Genomic DNA, 11,899 nt, shown 5'->3' with positions numbered 1-11,899 from the left:
CTTTCAAGTTTATAATATAAATGTTTCAAATAGTTTAAAAGGTGGTAGAATTATGGTGATGTTTATTGTCTTTTGGCAATACATGATTACAATGCTTCTAACTTTCTGTTCTCACCAGCCACAATGATATGATTCAGTGATGTATAGTTCTAGGCAACTAAAGGAGCTACCAAGGTTTCTCAGGTGTGCATGGTGTTGGACAGACAGATAGGGCAGAATCTATATCTTGTTATACAATCCTTGTGACAGGAAGCAGATATTAAATTATTTTATTTTTCTTAATATTTTTCTAAATATTTATTCTAAATATTGTTCACATTCTTGATTGTTATAGCTTTGTCATAAGGTTTTTTTGAGTTTTGTGTTTTTCTGGCTTTGAACTCACAGAGATCTGCCTGTATTTCCCTCCCAAGTGCTGGGCTTAAAAATGTGTACCACCACTTTCAGCAAGAAGTCATATTATGTCAATCTGTGTACTATTTTTTCATAATCTCATTGATTACTCTGAGTGTTCCTACTATGAATGTAGCTTTGTAATCAGCCTTTCTGTTATAAATTTTGGAAATTGTCATTGAATTTTATTCATTTTATGCTGCAAATTTACTATATACAGCATCATGTTCCCAAGAGTTAATTATTTGCTTTTTTATTTACTTAGGTTTTGTTTTTCTTGTTGCTGTTAATCTGTGAAAGACTTTTGGTTTATTGGATACAATGTCTTTGCAGGTAGTTCCTCATATATTCTTATTTCAGATACCATATCAGAGACTCATAAATATCTATTATTCTAGATCCTGTATACATATGTAGAGCATTCATTCTCATGCACAAAGATTTGCAAAAAATAGCAATAAACTTGTTATCGAAAGTGCTTGTGGCTGGACGGCGGTGGCACACTCCTTTAATCTTAGCACTCAGGAGGCAGGTGGATCTCTGTGAGTTCAAGGCCAGCTTGGTCTACAAGAGCTAGTTCCAGGATAAGCTCCAAAGATACAGAGAAACCCTGTCTCTAAAAACCAAAAGAAAAAAGTGATTGTGACTTATAAAACAAGTATAAACAGTTGCTTTAGGTAAATACCAATTCTTTAAAAGTCTGTTATCTTGTATTAATTTTTAAAATGTTTTTATTTCTTCACTTTGAAGTAGAGTTATTGGCAATCAAAAATCATAGTGAAGTGTCCAAGAATAAGAATATAAAAGTTTAGGTTCCAGAAATAGAAATGTAAAAATAATGAAAAATAAAGTTGTAAGCCTAGGAGAATGAGAACAGACTGTCAGCAGCTTTCTCTGCAGCTTAAGGTATGTGAGATTTCCCTCTGTATGCTGCAAATATCATTGTTGAATAAAGAAACTGCCTTGACCTGTTGATAGGGCAGAACTTAAGTAGGCAGGGAAATTTAAACTGAATGCTGGGCAAAAAAAAGGCAGAGTCATGAGAAGCCATTGAGCCTCTGCTGGAGACAGACATGCTGAAACTTTGGTAGTCCAGGACCTCATGATGATGCACAGATTAATGGAGGTGGGTAAATTAATATATAAGAGTTAACCAATATCAAGCTAGAGCTAATGGTCCAAACAGTAATTTAAATACTATAGTTACTGTGTGATTATTTCAGGTCTGAGCTGATGAGCAGCTGGGAACCAACCAGTAGCCTTCTTCAACATTAAGGATTATTAAACAGTGGATTAGTTTGATTTACAACTGATAGCTCTGCCTGAAAGCCTGAAGCATCCCTCTGCGAACTGAGTGTCCCACTTCAAACTGAGGGTCAGCTTTTAGATAACCCTCTGACCACTCATGACCAACAACCGTCATGAGCTGAGTTAACTTTTAAATGATGGGATGTACATAACTTTTCTGTTGTGCATTGTCCCATATCCTTTCCTGATATGCAAAACTGTCAGTATCAAGGGATTGGAGAACTTTAATATAAACACCATCAGAAAGTGGCAGAGAGAAACATTAGGCTAAATGCAAATACTAGTTTAACTGAAAAACTCTGTTAGTGAAAATTATAACAACAAACAAAGCAATTAGTACCTGAGCTTTACCTCGAGATTATAAAAATTCTTTTGTTCATGCATAATGTTTGCTTCTTGCTGTAAAAAGGGTAGTTTGGAAATCTCCTATTGCCACTGATATAGAAATCCAATCTCTGGCTGTGGTCAGATATAACTGATAAGCTTTGTGTGTTCCATTGAGGTTTTTTCCTTCCTTTTTCTGGAATAAAGTTTGCTTCATGTTTAATAAATTTTAGTGGTCGGCCCCCTCCTCAATAATTGCATGACACCTGAACCCAACAATAGTAAGCAAAATGTTGTCTAAGTGACCCTAACTGACATTCTATTCTTTATCATAATAGAATGATATCCTTTTTGTAGTCACAATATTTTCTACAAAGTTAAAACCTCAGAAGGCTTCAAGTGAATCTCTCCAAAGAATGGGGTGTACTGGGTGAGTTATGGTCAGTGATTTCTTGTAGTTGATTTGGATTAAAATCTTGGCATTTTTGTTTAAGAGATTATGATCAATATTGGTAGCTATGTCTTTAGGTCTCATTTTTTTGAGTGGTGCAATCTATATTGTTAGTTTTATTATCGTCTGATTATATTGTTCCTCTGGAAAATAATCAGCCTTCAACAGTTTCTATCCAGAAAATTTCTTGTTTAAAGTTCCTTGTGTTTTTGTTTGAGAAGTTTCTGTTTAGAGTCTGTTTTAGTTTTTATTTATTTATTGTTCTTAGAGGCTTGCCTTTTTCCATTTCCTGGCATATCTGTGTTTTCCAGTTGCTGCTATCTTCATGGTTTGGTTTTTGCTGTTTAAGTGATTGGATGTGATTAACACATTGACTTTGTATTTTTAAAACCTTCTTGTGTATTATTGTCTTTTCCTAATTAGCCTCAGCTGTCAACATGACATTGCCTAGGGTTGTCTGAAGGAGCATCAGTTGAGGGTGTGCTTAGATGAGAACATCTAATTGCTGCATCTGAGAGAGATTGTATTGGTTTCAACTGATGTGGGAAGGCTCTTCCACTGAATTGACAATATCTCTAAGTGAGTGGACCTGCAGAAGAGATCATGAGACCATGACAAAACAAGAGAGAAACCTAGGAAGCAATGTTTCCCCATGTTTTGCCTTCATTTAATAGCTTGAGTTTCTATCCTGAGCTCCCACAAGGATGGACTGTGATCTAAGAATATCAACCAGATAAACCTCATTACCTGAGTTGCTTTTTGATAGAGAATTTAATCACGGCAACAGAGAAGAATGTTGGAACAAAAAATGATACCTCAAATGTAATTTTTCTTACTGCAAAGGACTTGAAATTCTTAGTCCTGGCCTTGCTATCCTGAAGGGTGAAAACTCTGGTTATCAGTTCCAACACCACTGTGGACTATGATTATAATGTTCTTGATTTACCCAATGTTCCTCTTGTACAACATTGTCTGATTAGCCTCTTTCTGAATTTGTATACTTCCTTTTAAAACCAAAACCATTGATTTACATTAGCAAGAGACTTGCTTTTGAATTTGACATAAATCTCCAGTCTATCTGGGACATGTCTTTCTGTAGATTAGCAGCCAGTGCTGGGAATGCTGTGCTGTGTGCCTTCTGTTCACCTGGTTCTGTCACTCATACCTCACTAGCCAATCAGAGTCGTCAGCAGACCCACCAGTCAAATGGGATGGTTCTTCTGGGAACCAGGCTTCTGGTTTAGCACTTCCGGTTTAGCGCTTCTGGTTTATCTCTTCTTGAAGAAATCATAGTTTCGCTTCTGCACTGCGCCTTGGGCTCCCTTGTTGGGAGAGAGTGTGTCAGCTCGGCAGCTTCACCATAGTGAGTGAGGGATTCCTCTCCACAGACAGGAGGAGTGGTGGGCCAAGGTGAGTAAGGGACCAATGTCTCCCAGCGGGAGGATTGGCCGGCCTTGGTATGCGGAAGAGGGGGTGGGGTTGCTGTCCCCACGAGTGGAGCAGTGGCTGGGCTTGGCGGGTAAGGGGTCCCTGTCCTGAAACTAGGTTGACGGGCCTGCTGAGGCTCGTGGCTGGTGTGGTGGGTCCTCTCCTGCCTGGGTGGGAGCCAGTGGACAGACACAGAGTTTACTGTGTTCCTGCCTCATCCTAAGTAGTGCTATGTGATCTCTGCTGGCAGCCTCTCAATAACTTCACTGCCTGGGTTGTGTCTGCATAGAGCAGAGCTTTGGGAGTCGCTTTGGTGGTGCCTGTAGTGTTTATATTGTCGCATTTAGAGAGATATCACCAAAATATTCCAAACTCGGAGACTACTGGTCTCTTATGGGTCTTCAGAAGTTCTGCACTTTTAAGAGTTAGGTTTAGTTTTGATAAAGGAGCTAAAAGCACACAATGGAAGAAAGAAAGCATCTTCAACAAATGGTGCTGGCATAATTGGATGTCAACCTGTAGAAGAATGAAAGTAGATCCGTGTCTATCACCATGCACAAAACTCAAGTCCAAATGGATTAAAGACCTCAATATCAATCTGAACACACTGAACCTGTTAGAGGAGAAAGTGGGAAGTACTCTACAACATTTGGGCACAGGAGACTGCTTCTACGTATAGCCCCAGCAGCACAGACATTAAGGGCAACATTGAATAAATGGGACCTCCTAAAGCTGAGCAGCTTCTGTAAAGCAAAGGACACTGTCACTAAGACAAAAAGGCAGCCTACTGACTGGGAAAAGATATTCACCAACCCGGCAACAGACAAAGGCCTGATCTCCAAAATATATAAGGAACTCAAGAGACTAGACTTTAAAATGCTAATTAACCCAATTAAAAAATGGGGCACTGAACTGAACAGAGAATTCTCAACAGAAGAAGTTCGAATGGCCAAAAGACACTTAAGGGCATGCTCAACCTCCTTAGCAATCAGGGAAATGCAAATCAAAACAACGCTGAGATACCATCTTACACCTGTCAGAATGGCTAAAATCAAGAAACTAGATTTTAAAATGCTAATTAACCCAATTAAAAAATGGGGCATTGAACTGAACAGAGAATTCTCAACAGAAGAAGTTTGAATGGCCAAAAAATACTTAAGGTCATGCTCAACCTCCTTAGCGATTAGGGAAATGCAAATCAAAACAACTCTAAGATACCATCTTACACCCCTCAGAATGGCTAAAATCAAAAACACCAATGATATCCTATGCTGGAGAGGATGTGGAGTAAGGGGAACACTCACCCATTGTTGGTGGAATGCGAACTTGTGCAACCACTTTGGAAATCAGTGTGGCGGTTTCTCAGGAAACTGGGAGTCAACGTACTTCAGGACCCAGCAATTCCACTCTTGGGAATTTACCCAAGAGATGCCCAATCATACTACAAAAGCATTTGTTCAACAATGTTCATAGCAGCACTATTTGTAATAGTAAGAATCTGGAAACAGCCTAGGTGCCCCTCAATAGAAGAATGGATAAAGAAGGTGTGGCACATATACACTTTAGAATTCTACTCAGCGGTAAAAAAAAAAAAAAAAAATGACATCTTGAATTTTGCATGCAAATGGATGGAAATAGAAAACACTTTACTGAGTGAGGTAACCCAGACCCAAAAAAAGAGGAATATGGTATGTACTCACTCATAAGTGGATTCTAGCCATAAATAAAGGACATAGAGCCTATATTTCGTGATTCTAGAGATGCTAAATAAGAAAGTGAACCTAAAGAAAAACATTGTTATCATCCTGCATATTGGAAATAGACAAAATTGCCAGGCAGGGGTTGGGAGCACCGGGGTGGGGGTGAGGTGGGGGTGAGGTGGGGATAAGGGGAGATGCAGGGAGAGAAGGGAGAAGGAGGGCATGGGGAGAGCTTGAGGGAATGGGATGGTTGGGATGGAGGAGGGGTGGTTGGGGGAGCAGGGAAGTATATATCTTAATTAAGGGAGCCATTTGAGGGTTGGGAAGAGTCTGGACTCTAGACGGGTTCCCAGGTATCCAAGGAGATGTCCCCAGCTTGTTTATTAGGCAGCAGAGGAAAGGGTGCCTGAACTGGCCTTGTCCTATAGCCACACTGATGATTATCTTGCATATTACCATAGAACCTTCATCAGGTGATGGATGGAGATAAAGACAGAGACCCACATTGGAGCACTGAACTGAGCTCCCAAGGTCCTGATGAGGAGCAGAAGGAGGGAGAATGTGAGCAAGAAAGTCAGGACCGTGAGGGGTACATTCACCCACTGAGACGGTGGGACAGGTCTAATGGGAGATCACCAAGGCCAGTTGGAATGGGACTGATGGAACATGTGATCAAACCGGACTCTCTGAATGTGGCTGATGGTGAAGGCTGACTGAGAAGCCAAGGACAATGGTGATGGGCTTTGATTCTACGACATGAACGGGCTCTGTGTGAGCCTTGTCAGTTTGGATGCTCACCTTCCTGGACCTGGGGGGAGTTGGGAGGGCCTTGGACTTCCCATAGTGTAGGGAACCCTGACTGCTCTTTGGCCTGGAGAGGGAGGAAGTGGGGTATGGGTAGAGGGGAGGGGAGGGAAGTGGGAGGAGGGGAGGAGATGGAAATTTTTAATAAAAATAAAATAAAAAACCTCAAATCCCACCCTCAGTAACACTAGTCCCCCCAAAAGTCCATACCTCTTAATCCTTCTCAAATACTTCTGCCAACAGATTCTATAGGACCACTCTCATTCAAACCACCAGAACCTGCATACGTGTATATACACTATACACAAGTTCAGAAGAGGGTGTCAGATCCCTCGAACTGGAGCTCTGGATTGTTGTCAACCATCCTGTATGCTCTGGGAACTAAATTTATGTCCTCTAGGGCAGCATATGTCACCTATAGAGCCCTTGAGTGTTTGTTAAAACTTATTTTAGTTTTATTTATATGTATGTGTGAATGTCTATATAAGAGAGTGCACATGAGTACAGGCACTCAAAGAAGCCAGAAGAGTGGTGTCACATCCCATGGAGCTGTAGTTTCAGATGGTTATGAACTGACCACTATAGGTTTTGCTGATGAAAATTGATTCCTCTGAAAGAACAAGCACTCAACTGCTGAGCCACCTCTCCATCCCCAATATTGGAAATTTTAAAGGCAATATGTAATCTGCTTTAAAATCAATAAAGAGTAACAAAAATAGTTTTATTTTTAAGATAAACCTAGAGCATGAACTAGATTTGATTAGACTGATGGATTGCCTAGCCTGACTTTGACCTTTAAATGTTTATGGTACAATGTCTACTTGGTTACTTGTGGAAGTGTCATCTTTACATATACATGATTTAGTAATTTTCTATTTAATATAAAACTTATTAATATGTCTTTATAAAAGACTGTGATATATCAGAAAGTTTTCTTGTCTGTTCTCCTTTTTGAGTTAACAAAGATTATCCAAGCAAAATCCTAGAATTCTGGGGAAGCACATTGTAAATCATTGTACTTTTGACAGTATTTTCTTGAAATTTTGGAAAACCACAATTATATTTGAAGTTAACTGTTCTTGGAAATTTTAATTTCTGTCAAATATTCTCATTCAACTGTGTGATCTATTTATCTACCAGGGAACCCTATGAACCTATAGTGATTTATCCACAGATGATCCTGTGCTGCTCACTAACCAGCAGTCAGACCTAAAAATAATTAAATGCAAAAGACTTGGACATATTTCTAAATTCCAAGAAGATTGTTATAGTAGCTACTGCCAACAACAGGACAGTGATGAGTCCCCTCATCAACAAACTGAAATCTGGACTTCAAAACTAACAGATGTCCTCAGCCTGAAGCTTGACAGCTGTGTTAAAAGTACACATTATGAGGAGTTCTGGCAGGTAACAGGGTTTCTGTCACTAAAAACTTTATGAGAGACTGTGTGTGGAGAGTCACTTTCTAAAAGGAAAGATCTTAAGAGACGTAGTGAGACATTCCTCAGGGATGGGAGATGTGAAGGATGAGCAAATGCATTAAAATGTTTTGACTATCCCATGTTCATCTTTTGGGGTCTGGGTTACCTCATTCAGAATAGTGTTTTCTATTTCCATCCATTTGCATGCAAAATTCAAGATGTCATTGTTTTTTACCGCTGAGTAGTACTCTAATATGTATATATTTCACAGTTTCTTCATCCATTCTTCCACTGAACGGCATCTAGGTTCTTTCCAGGTTCTGGCTATTACAAATAATGCTGCTATGAACATAGTTGAACAAATGCTTTTGTAGTATGATTGGGCATCTCTTGGGTAAATTCCCAAGAGTGGAATTGCTGGGTCCTGTGGTAGGTTGATCCCGAATTTCCTGAGAAACCACTACACTGCTTTCCAAAGTGGTTGCACAAGTGTGCATTCCCACCAGCAATGGATGAGTGCACCCCTTACCCCACAACCTCTTCAGCAAAGGCTATCATTGTTGTTTTTGATTTTAGCCAATCTGACAGGTGTAAGATGGTATCTCAAAGTTGTTTTGATTTGCATTTCCCTGATAGCTAAAGAGGTTGAGCATGACCTTAAGTGTCTTTTGGCCATTTGGACTTCTTCTGTTGAGAATTCTCTGTTTGGTTCAGAGCCCCATTTTTTAAATGGGTTAATTAGCATTTTGAAGTCTAGTCTCTTGAGTTCCTTATATATTTTAGAGATCAGACCTTTGTCAGTTGCAGGGTTGGTGAAGATCTTTTCCCAGTCAGTAGGCTGCCTTTGTGTCTTAGTGACAGTGTCCTCTGCTTTACAGAAGCTGGTCATAATCGGTTTTTAGCCATAAATAAAGAACATCGAGCCTATAATTCGTGATCCTTGAGAAGACAATAAGAAGGTGAAACGAAAGAAAAACAAAGTTATCCTCCTGGATATTGGAAGTAGACAAGTTTGCCAGGCAAAAATTGGGAACTTGGGGGTGGGGTGGGTTGGGGGCAAGGGGAGATGGGGAAAGAAAAGTGTGAAGGGGAGGATGGGGAGAGCTTGGGGGAATGGGATGCTTGGGATATAGGAAAGGTGGATATGGGAGCAGGGAAGCATATATCCTAATTAAGGGAGCCATCTTAGGATTATTAAGAGACTTGACTCTAGAGGGGTTCCCAGGTATCCAGGGAGATGCCCCCAGCTAGTTCCATGGGCAGCTGAGGAGACGGAGTTGGAAAAGGCCAGATCCTATAGCCATACTGATGAATATCTTGCATATCACCATAGAACCTTCACCTGGCGATGGATGGAGATAGAGACAGAGCCCCACATTGGAGCACCGGACTGAGCTCCCAAGGTCCTGACGAGGAGCAGAAGGAGGGAGAACATGAGAAAGAAAGTCAGGACAGTGAGGGAACATTCATCTGGCGATGGATGGAGATAGAGATAGATCCACACATTGGTGCACTGGACTGAGCTCCCAAGGTCCAAATGAGGAGCAGAAGGAGGGAAAACATGAGCAAGGAAGTCTGGACTGCGAGGGGTGCTCCCATCCACTGAGATGGTGGGGCTGATCTATTCGGAGCTTACCAAGCCCAGCTGGACTGGGACTGAAAAAGCATGGGATAAAACCAGACTCCCTGAACATGGCGGACAATGAGGGCTGCTGAGAAGCCAAGGACAATGGCACTGGATTTGGATCCTACTATGCATACTGGCTTGGGGGGGGGGTGCCTGGCCTGTTTAGATGCTCACCTTCCTGGACCTGGATGGAGGGGGGGGGACTTGGACTTCTCACAGGGCAGCGAATCCTTACTGCTCTCTGGACAAGAGAGGGAGGGGGAGTGGAGGGGGAAGTGGGTAAATGGGAGGTGGGGAGGAGGTGAAAATTTTTAATAAAAATAAAATAAAAAATGTTTTGACTAAATGAGAAAATAAAGGATTCCTTTTTTATTGTTGCTATTGCTTTTAAAATAAATATGCTAGAGCATTTTCTAGCCCTGTCACTCAATTCAAGAGTTTATCTTTGTGTAGTTGAATAAATTAATCTATTCATTGATTTTTTTTGATACAGTGTGTCATGTAGCCTCCAACTCACTCTGTAGCTACAAATGACCTATGTCTTCTGATTCTCTTGTCTTCCAATCCATAGTACTGGGATACAAGCAGGACGTCCATGTCCATGTTTGTAGTACTTGATGTATATCTATAAATATAATCAGTTAGATGTGTATCTCTCATCCTGTATAAAACCAACTTAAAATAAGTTAAGGAACTTGGGGTAAGATCTTAGTATTGAATTGCTAGAGGAAAAACACTTCAAGATATAGGCAAAAGTGGTGACTTTCTAAAAAGTCTAATAGAAAAGGAAATAATCCCCAAAACTGACAGACAAGACTGAATGAAACTTAAAAGTTTCTACATAGCAAAGAGACAATTATCCAAGTAAAGAAACTGCCTACAGAATAGGAAAGACAGTTTCAGATATAACTAGACAAGGTATTGATATTCAGAATATATAAAGAACTCAAAAATGTTCACACACACAAACACATCAAATTCCAAATCAATAAATAGTGAAATAAATTGAGCAGACATTTTTAAAGAGAATGATAGAAATGGGCAATAATATATGACAAAAAATTTTGACTAACCTTAGTTATCAGGGAAATAAAAGTCAAAACTTCCATTGATATTTTATTTAATATAGTCAGAAGAACTAGCAAAAAGAAAATAAAAAATGCTGGTGAGCATGAAAGAAAGAAGTAAGCCTTACACACTTTTATTGTGGGTGTGGATTGTTGAAGCCACTGTGGAAATCAGCCTGTAATTTAAAAAATATAAAAAGAGGGGCTGGAGAGATGGCTCAGAGGTTAAGAGCATTGCCTGCTCTTCCAAAGGTACTGAGTTCGATTCCCAGCAACCACATGGTGGCTCACAACCATCTCTAATGGGGTCTGGTGCCCTCTTCTGGCCTGCAGGCATACACACAGACAGAATATTATATACATAATAAATAAATAAATATTAAAAAAATATAAAAAGAACAAGAACTGCTATATGATCTAGCTCTAACACTTTAGGGTATATACCCAAAGATGTCTAAGTCAGAAGATTTCAGACATCTGCTTGTACATGCTGCATGTAATACTTGTTATTCATAAAAGTCAAATTGTAGAATCAGCTGAGCTGTCTGCTGTTTACCAACAGATGAAAGAAAAAAACTTATATATATACACATATATATGTATATATATATAGAGAGAGAGACAGATGACAGAGAGAGAGAGAGAGAGAGAGAGAGAGAGAGAGAGAGAGAGAGAGAGAGAGAGGGGACAGGGAGAGAGAGAGAGAGAGAGAATCCTGAACTGCTTAGAATCCTTTCAGCATCCAGTAGTAAAAACCCTGTCTTAATAGCTAGTATACCACCATTTCTCAGAAACAGAAAAATTCTAGATTTCATCAGTTGTGTAATAATGATGTTAAAGATCTAAAATCTGTATATTGGCTTCTAACTCATCATATCAGCATGTATCCTTGTCATCCTAATATGGCACAAGTATTTTTAAATTTCATGCAGACATCTTGTGTTCTCTACAAAGGAAAATTACTTCCCCTTAAGTCTTTCTATCTGTTATATCAAAATTTCTCCCAGAAGCCACAGTGGCCTTCTCTCGAAACATTTTCCAGAATTTGGGACATTAATCCTATGAATAAATCAGTTTGAAGTATTCCATGAAGTCCGGTAAGAGAAATTTCAATGTACAGATACACAAGGATTTTTATTCAACAAAATTCAAGATGAGACACTGAAGAAAATGAGAATAGAAGCAAATGTATTTAACTGAGCCAACATTCTTGATGGGCTCACAATAACCCCATCTGTTAGAGGTTTCCATTTGACTTCTACAGTTGGACTCCAGAGTGATGAGCCCACAACCATCACACCCTTTTATACCTGTTTTATCAGCCAAATTCAGCATGGTGCCCTTCCCATTCAGCTTCTGGATAGGGAGAGAAGAGG

At 39.8% G+C, this 11,899-nt stretch overlaps 1 long non-coding RNA gene across 1 annotated transcript; it reads left to right on the top strand.

Annotated features, from left to right (window-relative positions):
• The first annotated feature begins 3,793 nt into the window (after positions 1 to 3,793).
• LOC119821198 lies at positions 3,794 to 8,764 on the top strand. Its single transcript, XR_005286589.1, has 3 exons — positions 3,794 to 3,886; positions 7,583 to 7,815; positions 8,708 to 8,764. It is a non-coding gene; the product is annotated as an uncharacterized LOC119821198 (long non-coding RNA).
• Positions 8,765 to 11,899: the final 3,135 nt, after the last annotated feature.

This window comes from Arvicola amphibius, chromosome 8 (genome assembly GCF_903992535.2).
Source record: "Arvicola amphibius chromosome 8, mArvAmp1.2, whole genome shotgun sequence".
In the NCBI taxonomy this organism is placed as follows: Eukaryota; Metazoa; Chordata; class Mammalia; order Rodentia; family Cricetidae; genus Arvicola; species Arvicola amphibius.
This window is presented reverse-complemented; position numbering and strand designations above follow the sequence as displayed.